The sequence below is a fragment of the Pipra filicauda genome, unplaced genomic scaffold (assembly GCF_003945595.2).
Source record: "Pipra filicauda isolate LSUMZ 115617 unplaced genomic scaffold, ASM394559v2 scaffold13_size5146498_pilon, whole genome shotgun sequence".
Classification (NCBI taxonomy): Eukaryota; Metazoa; Chordata; class Aves; order Passeriformes; family Pipridae; genus Pipra; species Pipra filicauda.
In genome coordinates, this window is record NW_024103874.1 from 2,560,749 (window position 1) to 2,576,144 (window position 15,396).

At 40.5% G+C, this 15,396-nt stretch overlaps 1 long non-coding RNA gene across 1 annotated transcript in view; it reads right to left on the bottom strand.

The window, feature by feature from the left end:
- The window catches only part of LOC113982380, a 119,572-nt gene that overhangs the window by 36,393 nt on the left and 67,783 nt on the right, over positions 1-15,396 (bottom strand). The window lies entirely within an intron of this gene.

Sequence of the window (15,396 nt, forward strand, 5' to 3'; positions counted from 1 at the left end):
CCTCAGCTGCTCCTCATCAGCCTTGGGCTCCAGGCTCTTCTCCACCTCCGTTCCCTTCTCTGGACACTCTCCAGCACCTCAGTGTCAAACCAGGACAGTAGTTTCTGGTGCCCAACTTGAGGCATGACAGGTTGGGATAACGACAGATCTGACTAGAACACATTAGAACAAATATGTTATAAGCATTTATTAGATTAGTGAAATAGTTGCTGGTCGCACTGTGTACTTATTTGCTCCCAGAGCTGGCATGCTTGTCCTTAAAGTTGCATCATGCCATACTTTACTTGCAGTGTGTGTTCCCTCTTGTGCTGTTTATCCCGTGGGAACTGGGCTAAGGTATCATGCTGCTGTACTTTGTAGCGCTGGGATATGATATGATATATGATCTGGTATGATATATGACATGACATGATATGACATGATAGAAGTGCCAGTCGTGAGACTGACGTGGTGTCTGCACCCAGCCGTGAATGGTGGGAGCCATCTATGGGAAACATCCACAATTACACCTTTAACCTGCCCTTGCAGAGACACCTATGGAGGGGACACCTTCCCACACCTTCCCTATGGAGGGGATGTCTTCCCACACCTTCCCTCCCCCACCAGGCTAATTACAGCAGCACTTGAGAATTTTGAAAATTTTGAATATCCTTGGGATGCTGAAACCAGCACAGTTCTATGGCTGGGAACCAGAATGTTGCTAAATGTGTTTAAGGTTAAACTGTTTAGGAACACTACTCAGAGACCTGCCCTGAGGCTGGATAGCTCTGAGTTGTGGGTGTGTGGGGTAGTGTGGGCAAGTACCCAGGACAGGGGGAACCTCCAATGTTTTGGAACTTCACCTCTGAAAAAGCAAGGAAAAGTAATGAAATGTTTGGAAAAAGTAAGTTGTCACTCTGGCAATTCCAGAGAGAGAATGGGCCTAGTAGCCTGGAATTAGACGGTAAGGCAGCCAGCTGGGATCACTCCCTAGGGCAGGAGGCATTGACAAGGCATTTGGAAAAGGGATACAAGCCCACAGGCCTGTTAGGTGTGAAGGAAAGATATTCCTTCCAGGAAGATGCTGGGTGGCAAGTGGGCCACCACGGAGAGAGGTATCCAGCACCCGAGGGAATTAGTCCTGCCAGAGATGTTTTATTGTGACCTGAACAAGACACAAGTACCCTCGGATCCAGACAAAGTCCAACACCCAGAACACACCTGGCAGACACTTGTACAGAGCACCACTGTTGCATGGCACCCACTGCCAGTAAGGACCTGGAGACACAAAGAATCACCAGGGGATGATCCTGATCTCCACCAAGGCACACATCCCATGCCAGGTTACCTGAGCCATTCAGATGCCTGTGCTACCCACTCCTGCAATTCCACGATGTTTCTGGCTTCAGAAATCAATAGAAATCCCAAGCCAAACCAAAACCAAATCTGGTCTTGAGCAGAGCAAAGGATCAATCTAAATTTAAATGGGATTTACTTCGCCTCCCAAGCTCTAGATGTGACAAATTTCAGAACAATGAGCTGTGAACCATTTAGAAGTCAGTGATCAAAATAGCATTTCTGATGGAAAGATTCCACATTGGACTGTAGCAACAGTAACTATGTTGCAGTAAGGCCAAGCCTAAAAAAGCCACTAAGATATACAAAGAGGGAGAGCCATTTCTTCACACGTCCTCACACGCAGAGTTCCCCCCCCGGTCCCATGCTGCGTGACAATAAGAAAAGAGTGCTTGAGTCAACAGAAAACTATTTAGTTGACTATCCCTAAGCTCTTCACATAGCTTGTATTGCTTTAAATATCTTTGCCCCCTGAAAAGTTAAATTCATCCTACATTCTTCTGGGAAGGCTCAGGGCTAGGGTTCCAGCAGCGTTCCTAAGAGGAGCCTGACAGAACTGGGATGTGTTTGCAGGTACTCCCCCTTCCTCCAGCAAGTGAGAAATCCCAATTATGCAAGGCAGGGAAAGTTAACATCATTTGGGAGACAAAGGCTTCATAGTACAGCACAACTTAAAACAGACCACAAGTCTGGATTAAGCACCCTCAGCTCCGAAATAAAAAATAATACAGAAAGCACCAAATGGCTCTAAGGGATCCTAAGCCTAGGAGTTGGTTTGTTGGTTTTTTTTTTCTTTTTTCTTTTTCTGTGGGAGAACACCAGCTATTCTGCAAAAAAGCAGAAATATAACGAAGTCTTAAAATCAATGAAAGCCTAATAGTCTTTTATCAGACTAAAAGGATTCAAATTCTCCTATGAAATCAATCAGTCATAAAATTAATCCAGAAAAATTTACACTTTACAAGTGATGGTCTGCGGGATTATACGACCCTGGCAAACACAAGTGTTGTGGTCAACGAAAATAAGACTTTCTCTTCCACTCAAAGCTACAGAATCCATCCTGGATCCCATCCATGTAGTGTTGATCTGTGCTGGGATGTTTTAGATGAATGTAGAGCACAGGTTTCCAAAACTGATACTTGTAAATCCTGATTTAGGGAAAACTGCTGTTTTCAACTTTTCTAATGACGTGAATTTAGCATTATATTTTCCTCTAAGCACTGTCTGAAGGGGTATGAGGTGCAAACAAATGAAAGATTTTCAGACAGAAAGTAGGTAACGGGTCTCATCTCCTTGGGACTGCACAGAAGTCCTGCCTCCCTGCAGAGGTGTCAGTGGGTTGGTGAGGAGTAACTGCCAAATACCTTCACCCCACCAATGCAACTCAAACTTCACCAGTTTAGGGGGCACATTTACACTAACTTTTATGTACTCTGGCTAATTTCTATTACATTCACATTGTACAAAAATGAGATGCTTTTCTACCCTTCTTTCCCCTAAAAGGAGATGAAACGGAACTGGCACCAGCACATTTTGAGAGAAAGTGTGAACTCCACCATTGGTGAATATTAGTAGTTCATTTTGTTTACTGTTGGAACAGAAATACTCGTTAGTCACTGCACCTAAACCACTTTATAACTGGCCTAGTCAAAACTGATAAGAAATCAATTCCTTGTGCCAGCTGCATAATTTCATTCACAGTTACACTTCATCTTTTAAGTAATCTCAAAAGCCCTCAGGCCCTTCCCAGATGCAGAAAGAAGGAAGCCTGTGCTATTCTGTTTTGAGAATACCCTCAACTGCTGGTTCAATTTAACACATGATGGATTTCCATCCAACCTAATTTTTTAGGCTGCCCTTGCAAAGCAGGTACTTTTACTCATAGAACAAAATTAGCTGTTACAATGCAGAATGTCTGACTTGCACAGCAGATTGCAGAGAAATTTTAAAATTTAATATAAATATTTCTTTACTGCATAATATTTTCTTTCAGATAATGCTGTGTCCAGAATATAGCCAGTAGTATTTACAGGCTTTTTATCTACTCAATGAGAATTTCTAGTAATCTTGTAATGCAGGATTTTCCTTTCATGAATAGTTCATGTCACACATACCAGCTTATAAATTTGATCTTTGTCATACAGGCCTTGGCATCTTCCCTGGCTTTTTATAACATGGGAAGAATATGTTCCCTTCTGAAGAATATAAATTGATTACTTAATACTTAATTTCAGAGCTATCAATATGCTAAGAGGGAATGTTCCTTCAATTGGAGGCAAAGGTTTTAAGCTTCTTTGGAGCATAAAATATAAAACCCCAGCATCACATGACTATAATACTGTCCAACAACACACACACAAACCACGAGTTTCCAGTTTTCTGTTGACAGAGAACAGCCATCCACAGTGCTAAAAAAGCAGTTTCCCCATTAGGTGCCCTAACAAACTTTTCAAACTATTCAAACACAAAGGCATAAATCAAGAAAACAAAGCTTTTGCAAGATGTTACATGTAAGTTATACTAAGATGTTAAAGAAAACCATCTGGGCATAAAATGTAAATACAGCCAGCATACAAAAATTAAGAGGAAAATAAAACCAACCACACATTTCAAATACCCCAAATACGGAGCTTTTATTCTGTAAGACCACTGATTTTTAACTCCAAACATCCATCTCAAACAAAACATTCATTTTTCAAAGTATCACTGAAGCAGAGCACTAAGCTTATGCAAGATGCAGCGTTTTCCAACTTTTTTGGATTACTTAAGTTCCTCAAGACTTTATTTATCAGCATCTCTCCAGTGGCAGTTATGAATCAGAGCTGGAAAGAAATGAAGACTTCCTACATCACCATGAAAAATATCAGGATCAAACCTAAAGGGTTTGGTTCAGCTCCCTATATTGCTGTATCTGCAGTTTTTAATGGTAAAGCAACCTGGACATGCTTTATGGACCCAAGAGATTAAGAATAACCCCAAGAGAAAGAAAGAGAAGAAAGCAAATGCCTGGATACATCCCCAAAGACAGGGGCCTGCAGGATTGGAGGAAGATCAGAAAATACCTCAAAAGGTACTATAGCTGTACAGCAACTGTTTTTCAGAGGTGTCTGAATCAACCAACCAAAAAAAAGCCCTTTTTAAAACCAAGACCCAGAACTTCAGGGGATAAAATCCCCAAACTTTGGATTTTTCATGCTGACTTAGTTCAGATCACTTACATAAGCAACATACTTGAGATTTGATTACATAGCTAGATTTTTTGTTTATTTATTTACTTTTAAACAGGATGCTTGCTTGGGTTTAAGTTAGTTTGGGGAAAGGGAAGCAGGAAGATTTTGAAAACAAACAAATTACTTACAAACAGACAAGTTAAAAAAATAAACCCGTAATCCCAAAGCTCTCCCTGTGTCTAGAGGCTGGTACCTTTGGATTCTCAGTAAATTCCTATTCTTCCTGAACTGATGTAGTGACTGGGAATGACCACCAGCCTGGAAGCCTTGGCAGAGCCCAGCTCACAGCTGATGAGACTCAGTTTGTCACTGATTTTGGAGATAATTATCATGATAGGGAATTCTGGCTTAATTTCCTGATTCGAGAAGGGAGTACGTGATCCCCATCATAAACCATCCCGTGAGCAGCAAACGATCTCTGAGCAGCATTTACAGCTGAAGTTTAAAATACTCATGTAGTTTGTATACAACAGATGTGAATTTTCAAACTGAACAACAGATTTTTCCTAAGAGAAAAGAAGTTGAAACAACAGAGGAAAGCTCTGTGTCCTCTGCTTCTGAGGAATCTACAAGTGAATGATGGTTCTCCCACAGCTGATGTACTAAGTTTCTTTTTTCCTGATGATCTGTTTTATTCTCTTTTTCCAAATAATTTTTCCTATTCTGCCTTTCATATTTCTAGGAAATTACAGCTACATGAGACTTTGCTGATAGGTCTCATGTGGTTTTTTCCCCCCAGATATGATTTTTTCAATTAGTCTTACGTGTTGAAGTTATTGTCCCAGATATTGTATTTACTTGGGCCTTTAGCCTGAAATCTGCATCCATTCTTAATCCATCCTTAGGAGCCCTAATGTATCTTTAGTAGGATCTGAAACCACCAACGTGTTGGGGTTTTTTCTCCCTCCTCTCCTAGGCCACATAACATGGAACAGCCTGGGCCATATCCTGGATGAGCTGTATTTTTTAGAGGATAGATTAGCTTCTGGATTTAATTGCACTTGGTTTCAGCATGTTTTGTGTAATAAAGAGGGGCTGCTAGAGGCTGCTCATATTGAACATGTTCTGTATAAAAAGAAGCTACTGTCAGGTATTTATTTTATCTGATGTCAGGCAAAAGTGTTTCACAGTATTTTCCTGGTTTAGCCAATCTTTTCTAATCATCTGACCTATCACTGCCTTCAGCTTTCCAACTGTGTAAAACTGTCTTGACCAGAAACAACTAGAATGGAGGGAGTAGGAACTCCTTCTTATGCACATGGATCAAACAATCACATCCTTCTGTTTTGGCCCTTTAAGTTTATGCTACAAACCTAACATTAAAATAAAATTAAAAAAAAATAGCTTCATCTCATTTTTTCAGGAAGGCCTATGTATCCACATGCTCTTACAGTCTGTCCTTTAATTCCAAAGAGCATATACTGAAAAAGTTATCATAGAATCATGATGTGAAGTCATGGTGACTGCCAGGATGGCAAGAGCAACAAAATAAAACAGTGAATAAAAGTTTTCACTGAAAACTGGCAACTAAGTCTGAACCTTATATAGAAAACCTCCAACTTAGAGCAGACTCTTCTTCATAGAAATAAACCATGCCATTTTAATTAAATCTTAACATGTTCCTGCCAAGGCATTGCTGTGAACACAAGCAAAAAGCACAGTGGAGGGTCCCAGTGCCTGTTGTGGCATTGCCTTGAGTGGGGCTGGACTGGAAAGAAGCAGTTCTTTAGAAACAGTTTGACCTGTGACCCAAGCTTTTCATGAATGACAGTCTTAATGGGTTGAGACAGTCTGAAATTACAGGAACTGTTTGCCTGAGAAGAAAAAAAAACCCTTGCCAGAATATCAGGAAAACAATTTTTGGAAAACCAGACAAGAAGCAACAGTGGCCCTGTGCTATGGAACCAGAACTGTGTAGAGCCAGAGTAGGAGAAATGCATTAATTAACTCTGCATTCAAACCCCTCCCCCCAAACCCATGAAAAATGGCTTTGGTAGTAAATAATTATGGAGGATTTTCTCCATATGAGAAGCACACTGAGCTTAAACAATGTTATGCCCTTTATCCCACTGTGAACTGCACTATCTGAACGCTTGGCACAGCTGCTGTCCTTGTGTACACTCACAGTTTGGTAACGGGAACCACAAACATAATACCCCTGAGAACTGTAAATTTGCTGTATTATTTGTGCTGCTGCCTCATAACTTCTCCTCCTTGATCTTCCTTTCCCTACTTATTTTACTGGCAGTAAAACTCAGATTAATAATGCTATTAATACTTTACTTTCTCTGCCAGAACTTCTTGGGTGGCCGATTTCCAGCAGTAGAACAATCTTTACTTGCTCACATCTCCTTGCTCTCAGTGCCACCCTTTTTAGCATTTTTTATTATATTCTGCAAATTTTAGGCCCCAGTGCATTTTCAGAGCCTGACATATTTGAAGCAAATACATTAAAGCAACAGCTAGTTACAGTTATTAGCAATTCATGCAACTTTTTACCAAGCAAATAAAGGTATCTCAATGACACTCCAGCTGGTCAAACACTTCTTGGATTTAGTGAAAAACTGTTCAGTCAAAATGGATAGTCAATACTTGATTGATATTAATGAGCCTATAATAACTCTCATCATCATTTTTGCAGCTACCCTCTAGTAAGACAGTGATTTTCTGACCATCCCTGTTATGGCAATGCTGGACATATAAAATCCTTGCCCTTAGATTCTGACCCATCACAAAATGAACACGAGTCCTCTTCATAGATATCACTGGGACAGATAGTCACTACCAGTCTGACTTTAACTAGTTTAAAAATTAGGCTAAACTTTGCTGGCAAAATTGCAAATATCAAAAGCAGAAAGTCTGACCCCTTGCTCTCCATTCCTAGACCGAGAAAAGATAAAACAGTAAAAGGAAAAAATGTCAAAACAACAATAAATTACTTCAGAGCCAGGGATAATAAATTACACGAGGGCCCTTCTATGTGTGAAATGCTGTTACTCAAAACTGGAAAGGCATGGAAACAATTGCACTCCAGAGTGAGAGAAGTATGACCACAACTCTTTTGTTCCAGTACAAACATGAACACACACACATGACCCTTGCTAACAGCTGTGGTGCCTTCTGTCTGTCTCGTTAGGTCAGCAAGGTATATCCAAGGCTTCAGAGAACAGCTTGGAGCACCATTGTTTCTTTGGAAGTGAAAGTCAATAAAAACACTGACAAAGGAATGCAGCCAGACTGTCAGAGTTGTACAAATTCTGCTCCTTCAAGCAATGAAATAGCTCTTTCAACTTGCCTTATTTTATTAGTTTGCCTCACTTTTCTTTTCAATGCTTGCCACAATGTATCTTCCAGAACATACGAAAAGTAACACTGTAGTAAGAACATATCCCAGATTGTCTCTTTATCCATGCCCACAACAGCACAATCATGGACTGAAAATGTTTGCAGCTGAAGCACAATATCTGGGAAGCTCAAATGACAGTCAACTCCACCAAGCAGCCTGGTGCCTTTAAGGAAGCACTCAAGAGGCAAAAAACAGAAGCCAAATCCCAGCCATGCTGTTAGAGGGATATACTTGACCCTTGGCAAGAGATTAACATCTCTTTTTCTTCCTTTACCCTGTTTCTTTATTCCTTTTCCCTACTTCCCCCATTAAGTCTCCTATCGTATCTATTTTTTTACTTTTATTTTTTTTATTCCTCCTCCTTTTTCCTTTTATTGTCTTTATAACAGAAAATATACTTCTGTGAAAAGTGAGCTAATTGACTTTCTCTTTTCCCCTTCCTTTGCCTATTGCTTTTCCTCATTACCTTTCCTATTTGCCCACCAAGCACTGTTGCTTTCCCTGTCCTATTTTGGCTAATGCTCCAGTATTTCCCCCTAGCAGCCAGGGGAGAACATTCTTTTGGCACCCACTCTTTCCTTATAATCTGATTTACTAACTTGCTTTACCAACCCCAATAAGGAAGGGTGAGATGCAGTTGTGGTAAATGTGAGAAAGGAAAAGCTCCATCAGCTGCATTCAGAACTTCCATGCAGGTTGTATGGTGACTTACTCTTCCCCTACCTCTCTTCCTATCCTGATTTCTATTCCTATTCAGCCACACAGAATGTACATGTATGTACTTAAATGTACTAAATGTACAGAACTCCTGCCATGTCTAAAGTACTGCACTGATATTATTCCCAGGCTTGTGTTATTAAACTGAATGGGAGGTCAAGACCCTCCAGAATAAGTGCAGCCATGTCAATGAGAACAGATAAATAGATCCAGAATTCCCATGTTAGATTAGGTTTGTGTTCATCTTGCAACTCCCTCTGTTTACTTTGAAGACCTCTGCCTCTTCTGGAAAGAGCTGTTCCTTTTGAGCCATCGAGGAGGATGCTGTCAACCCTTCTGCTTCCACCAAAACAGACTAAACACAACATTGCCACGGACACGAATTTCATAACTACGATTGCTTTGGATATCTGTGCCATCTGTTACTGACCAACAGCATCTCAAGCTGAAAGCGACTTGGTAGCCTGGATCTGAATGGCATTTATGTCCTTGCCATAAGACAAGCTAGGGCTGGCATGCACACCTACTGGATATTCAGAATGCACAAAAGTAGCTGTGCACCATCTATGCACTGCAGAAAGGGCTCAGACACAGCACTTACACCTCAGCAATGCATGACCTCCCTTAACCTCTTTTAGTTAAACCTGCACTAGTTAAACCCCAGACCATGCAGCCTGCACAGATTTTGTGCAGCTGTCACCCCAGATTTCGTGCTGCAGTCCCCTGATCCCCACAGACAGAGTCTTTCTAGGGACTAGAATGATTTAACCTACTCAGCCTCTGTACCACACCTCAACACTCCCAGAGGACTCACAGATCACTCACAACTCTGATGCCCAACTTGGCCTTGTCTTTGTGTTCAGGCATTTGTGTGACTTCATCCCAACAAGGGGCCTGAAGAAAATCTGAAGGATTATAATCTCATACCATTGCAAAATATAATATGTTCACAAAACTAGGTTCAGGTTCAACCAAAGCTTAGGAACAAAGCAGGCTGCTCTCAGAGGGCTGGGTGTGAGCAGCACTCGCAGTTTATCATGTCACACTGTTTAAATAATACAAGTTCATTTTTCATTTTATTTTCCCTTTACTAGTTCATACAGGCAGACACTTGTTTATTTCTCTCTGAAAGTCTTTTCTTAGGAAGAGATAAGTTACGTGGAGAGAGGAAAGGTTATATATTCAAACATGGTGTCAAGGTTGTTGCTGGACTGATGAGTCTCAGCTGTAGATTCTCCCAAAAAAAAAGAAATGGTACCACCTGTATTTGACTTTAAAATTGGATTTACCAAGAAGTTGCAATAGGGAGACATGAACTTCATCAGTAGCTGGTAACTTCAGCAGAACTTTTCTTTATACTATCCTACAAGGCAGCACCAGAAACATTAATCCCTTACTAATGTTAAGTACAAATTTGAACAGGAGATTTGTCACAGAATTCAGGTAGTTATGACCAGCCTCTTTGGTTGTTATATAGTTGAATAAATTATTACCACACGGTATTCTCACTGCTGCATGTCCATTAACAGTGTTGTCCACCTGGGCACATCACACACAACAAATTTGTTATCAATGTGCACATTTTTGCTACTGCACATTTTATTAAGCTTTGTTCCAGGCTGCCCTTGCTGTGTAACAAGACTGTTGGAAGACACCTGTCTCACCTATGGATTTGTAAATAGATGTTCCTGTCTATGAGTGGTCCAACACAAGGTATTTTAAACTTCTGCAGTCACCTGCATGTCACATCACAAAACCACAAGGAGAAAAAAAATCCCTGAAACTGCTTAACCAGGCAAACAGGAACTGTCACTGCACAAAGAGGCCAACCATCTCTGCAAAAGCCATGCTCTTAATTAAAACCCAGCAGATGTTGTAGAGCTCCCTTCACAGCCAGCAGGGCTATGAACCACATGATTTGTAGCACAAGCTTCAGGCTTTTATTCCACACAAGCTGCTGCCTCTCTGCACAAAGGGAGCCGTGAAAAACGGCACCGTGTCAGTGCCCCAGGACACTTCAGGCTGCTGCTCCATCCAGCTCCTGGAGCACAGCAGTGGCACTGGCAGACACTCACCTCTCCAGCAGCCCAGTGTGCCCCTCCCTGCAGGTTCTGCTCCAGACAGGACAGTCCATTCAGGGTTTCTGGTCTTCTGGTTTTCCAACAAATGCAAAAAATGTCTCTTCAAAAGCATCCAGGCAGGCTTGAGCTCAGTGCTCTCCAAGAAGGGGAGCTGCCAAGGAAGTGTTCTCAGAGAAGCACATGAATTCCACCTTTTATATAATAGCCTGAGGGTCAGCCTTAGTCTTCAGGCCATACCTAGTCTCCAGCCTCCTTCCTCCAGCTTATCTTTACACCTCCCTTTCCTCCCAGCACTACAGACTTCCCCAGCCAGTCACACTTCGACCAAGTGACCACAAGTTTCCTACCAGTCTGCTGAGGGAGGAAAACCAGGCCAGCACCCAGATCCTTACACATGCACACCACTCCCTCCCTCTTCACATCACCCTCCAGACTGGCTTCTGTCCAAATTGATTTGTTTTGGTATTCGTGTCTTCCTCCTCCTGCCAGTGCACCTCCAGAAACCAGCTGTCCCTCCCAGGGCTCTGCCTCTCTGCCTTGCTCATTTTTAAACGTTTAAAGTTCTGGCAACGCAGTCACCTGAGTTTTTTGCCTCCAGCTTATTTGCTGGCAGACCTCTATCCATTCTTTACAAACACAAGAAGTGTTCAGATTGATCATATTTTGATATGGAATTCTCTTTGTTCAGTAGCGTGCCCAAACCTGAATAAATGTCAAGGAAAAGAACTGTTTCAAGTAATAATTATAGACAATTCTCCTTCTGTAAAATCCTGTTATTTTTACAAAGACAGAGATTGTTTGGATCAAGGAAGGGAGGTCAGGTTCAGATCCTGGGGAGAGTGGTGTGTAGTGATAATAACACTTAGAATTTTTGCAGCATTCCTTATCCAGAGATCTGAGCTCTGTCTCCAGTATGTTACAACAGCAGGATATGTTATCTTATGCAAACTCCTTCCTAAATTTCACAATAGCTGTAACAAGCAGGAATCATTAAATTACTGTGGCTGAAAAACAGCCACAGAGCTCCTTCTTTATTTTGCTTTTATCTAAATAAAGTGGAATATGGTCAGAACAGAGGCATTTGTTCTCTTCACTGTTTACCAAGTACCTATATTACTCTTAACAGTATATAAATATTAAAGGAAATAAAAAGAATGAGAAAACAGAAATGGGTATCAGAATTCTCCTCCTTCAAGCAAGTTACCCAATTGCAACCCCTACAAATGCTCAGTTGCCCTTTTACTACATCTGGTTCAAAGGCCACTAAAAATGGGATTCTTTGCACTAACATCAAAGGGCTCTGAAAAGGGCTGTCTGTAACAGGAGAGTAGACAAGATTAACTTCAGCTTTCTGGCTATAGAACTCTAGCAAAAAGTAACAAATAATAATCAGAAGATAAGGTTTTCTGGAGAACCTCCTGATCTCAGCACATTTTTCAAACATCAGCCACCACTATGAAGTTGCTTTGTGAGAGTGATGCAGACTGTGTTACTAAACACAGTGTTTGCAGCTTAAGATGATCTTTTCTTTCAATAACACTAAAGAACACTGTGATTAAGAAGGAAGTAAGAGGGTGAGAAAAGAGATATGAATAGTTTATAAACCAATAGATTGGGGTTCTTTATTTACTATCCCATCTGTATTGATCAGGCTTTCCTCTCGGCCTGCTTGAGGCTGTAAGAATAGATATCGGTGCCAAAAAATTCTCCACTGCTGCTGAAACCCTACACTACCTTTTAAATACAGGCTTTATTGCTAGTGTAAATACATCCTAGAAGGCTGGCTTTTAAAGTGGTTTCTCTCAGTAACCAACCTTATTTAAACACATCTGGAACTTCTTTATAACTCCTGACTGCTTTGTGTAGTCACCTGTACCATGAAGGTTAAATGCTGTGGAATTACTGCTGGAGTCTCTGATTACTCCACAATCACATAAGGGTATGTATAAAGTAGAGATACAAGGGGCAGAGAAACACTAAACAAAACCAAGATTATGTTCCTAATTGAAATGGCAGTCTGGAGTTTTCGCATATAAAATCCGGAATCGGAGCTTACTTTCCTTAACATCATCTATTTCAGCTGCTCCACATTCCAGGACTCCTTCAGCCTTGACCTCATCCCTAAGATATATTCTCCCTCCAGTCAATTAGAAGTTCTCAAATATACAATATTTACACCCGGCAACAGGGCAGATCTGCTGATTGTCTTCCTTCAGCTGCCTGGGTGGCCCTAAGAATGAGGAAGTGTCCCAGGAGTGGGGAATTCCCATTGTCTGTGGAGAGTAGAGCTGGATCTCACAGCACTGCCAGGCTGCTCCTGCACAAGGACAAGGAGTAGGTCAGAGCTGGGAAGATTAGAAGGCAAAAGGAGAAGGATTAACTCCACCCATTTGTCCAGGGCTCTCAAGATTTATGCAAAGTACCCATCCACAGTAAAGACCTTGAAAATGAAATAGAAAAAGGAACCTGTGAAGTTAAAACAATTTTAAAGGAAAAGCTGAAAAATACTATGAATTAGGTCTCTTGGCTTCCAATCTCTGCCTGCTACTTCAATGGCTGCTACTCTTTAACTAAATGAAAACATAATCCTTAGATTTACAAAACCATTTTGCATCACATGCGAGTATCACTGACACTGATACCCAGACATATTTTATTACTACCCAAACAAATAAATTTTAAAATTTATTTGTTGCTATTTGCTTAACCAGCATTCTTGTTTTGAGACTGCTGCATTTATGAAACAAAAAGTTCTCAAGTCATTAGGTAATGTGTGACACAAATAACTTGCTAATCAATGCAAACGTGAATCAGACCTACAGTATCCAGGAGAATTAATTCCTTTGATGACAGTCTTTCTTTCTGTACAATCTATGTCTTATCCTCATCTAAAGCTTATATAAGGTCATTTGATCAAACCCTTGCCCTTAATTTCTGAACCCTGATAGATAATTTCAGAATATATTTTATTACTTCTTTTGTTTGCACAGCACTCGGTATCAGTGCTGATATGGTCTCCCCTGGCTCTTCAGAGATTAAACAGCATATGGAAGAAAAAGCAGAGCAATGTAGAAGAGGCCTTCACAATCTTGTTCAAAATATAAACCAGTAATTTTTAGGAAAACGTGGTTAAATCAATTCACACACAACGAGACTGGTTTTTTGCTATAATGCCCCTATATGTATGATACAGTTATATATGACTAATTTCTATGATAATTTTGCATTAGTGTTAAAAAAGACACCCTGTTGCAATGAAGAAAATCAAATCCATGAAGCAGAATTTACTCATGTCATTATTACTTGTCACACCCACAACATGTAATCAGTACTTCCTACTCACTGCAGAGAGTTCTGTTACACAGTAACAGCACAATAAATCTCTTTTTTTTTTCCAGATAAGTTAAAATGCAATCATTTGTCAAAATCAATCCAACAGCACAAGAGTACGATATCTAGAACTTCCTGATCTGGAGAAATTGATTTTTCTAGTCGTATAAGAAATGCAAACAACTTCAAATCAATTTTTTCTCTCAGGGATGTTTTGTCACAATATTTTTTAAAGTAGAGCACCTATGCAACTGTGAAGCCAAACTGTAACTGCTGATGCTTGGAGAGCATGACTTGAACTTACACAAACCCACAAACCAGCAAAGCAAACGGTACAAACATTCAGGTCACTGCAGCTACTCTTCCTCAAAGGTAAGTAAGCACTTACTTTCCGAGCTCCAGCATGAACTTCACTATAATGCTGACTTCACAAATTTACATGGGCTCTATTTTCCCTTAAATTAGCAACTGCAGTGAAACTTTTTCAAATTAACAGAACTAAAATCTCCTAAGGTGCTTTCACAATTCCTTTTCAGTGCTTCAGTGCTGTCAGTACCTGAGCAAACTCGTGTGTCCTCATGAGCTGCACTCACTGCAGAGGGTACAAACCTTAAATCTTGTGTTTTCTACCTGGGTTTTAGAGATAGGGCACGATTAATACTTCTGGCACTTCAATTTTATATTCCAAAATCTTGTAATTTGCACAAATCGTGTGAAACAAAAGCAATTTAAGTTTCCACAGAGAACTGTGGTCTCAGCAAAACTTGAGAAAATGGAACTTGCTAGCTATTACCCTGCCTGATGATCATCGTGCTCTTGTTCTTAGCTGGGTAACTACAGCTCTCACACAAAACTCTCAATCTGCAGAGATTGACAGAAGGCAAGGTTTGATAACTGACAAAACATGGCATCTTAATGAGGCTTTTTTTTTTTTTGCAAGTGTTACTGGATAGTCCACACCAGAAGCTGGAATTGGGGGCAGGGCTGGAGAAGAATGTGAGGCAGTAGAGAACAGGGATAACGTAACCTGGGTGATCCTGCAACTACTTTGCTACACACAAACCACATTTTAGTGAATATGTCAAATTGGTGTGATACACGAAAGAAATCTTGGCTGAGTTCTTTCTCTTAGTACTGAAATATTCTTAAATGAAACATTGTGTTTTGATTTAAAATATCCACAATTAAATTTGTGACATTTTTCCATGTGCTGTCTATAACATATGTTTCCTATAACAGGACATACTACACATACTACTGTAAAAAAAGATAGAGCCAACTCCCTTAAACCCTTACCTATTATCACCTAAGAGCTGATATTACAATAGAAAATGGGGCCACATGCAGGAGTGTTTTT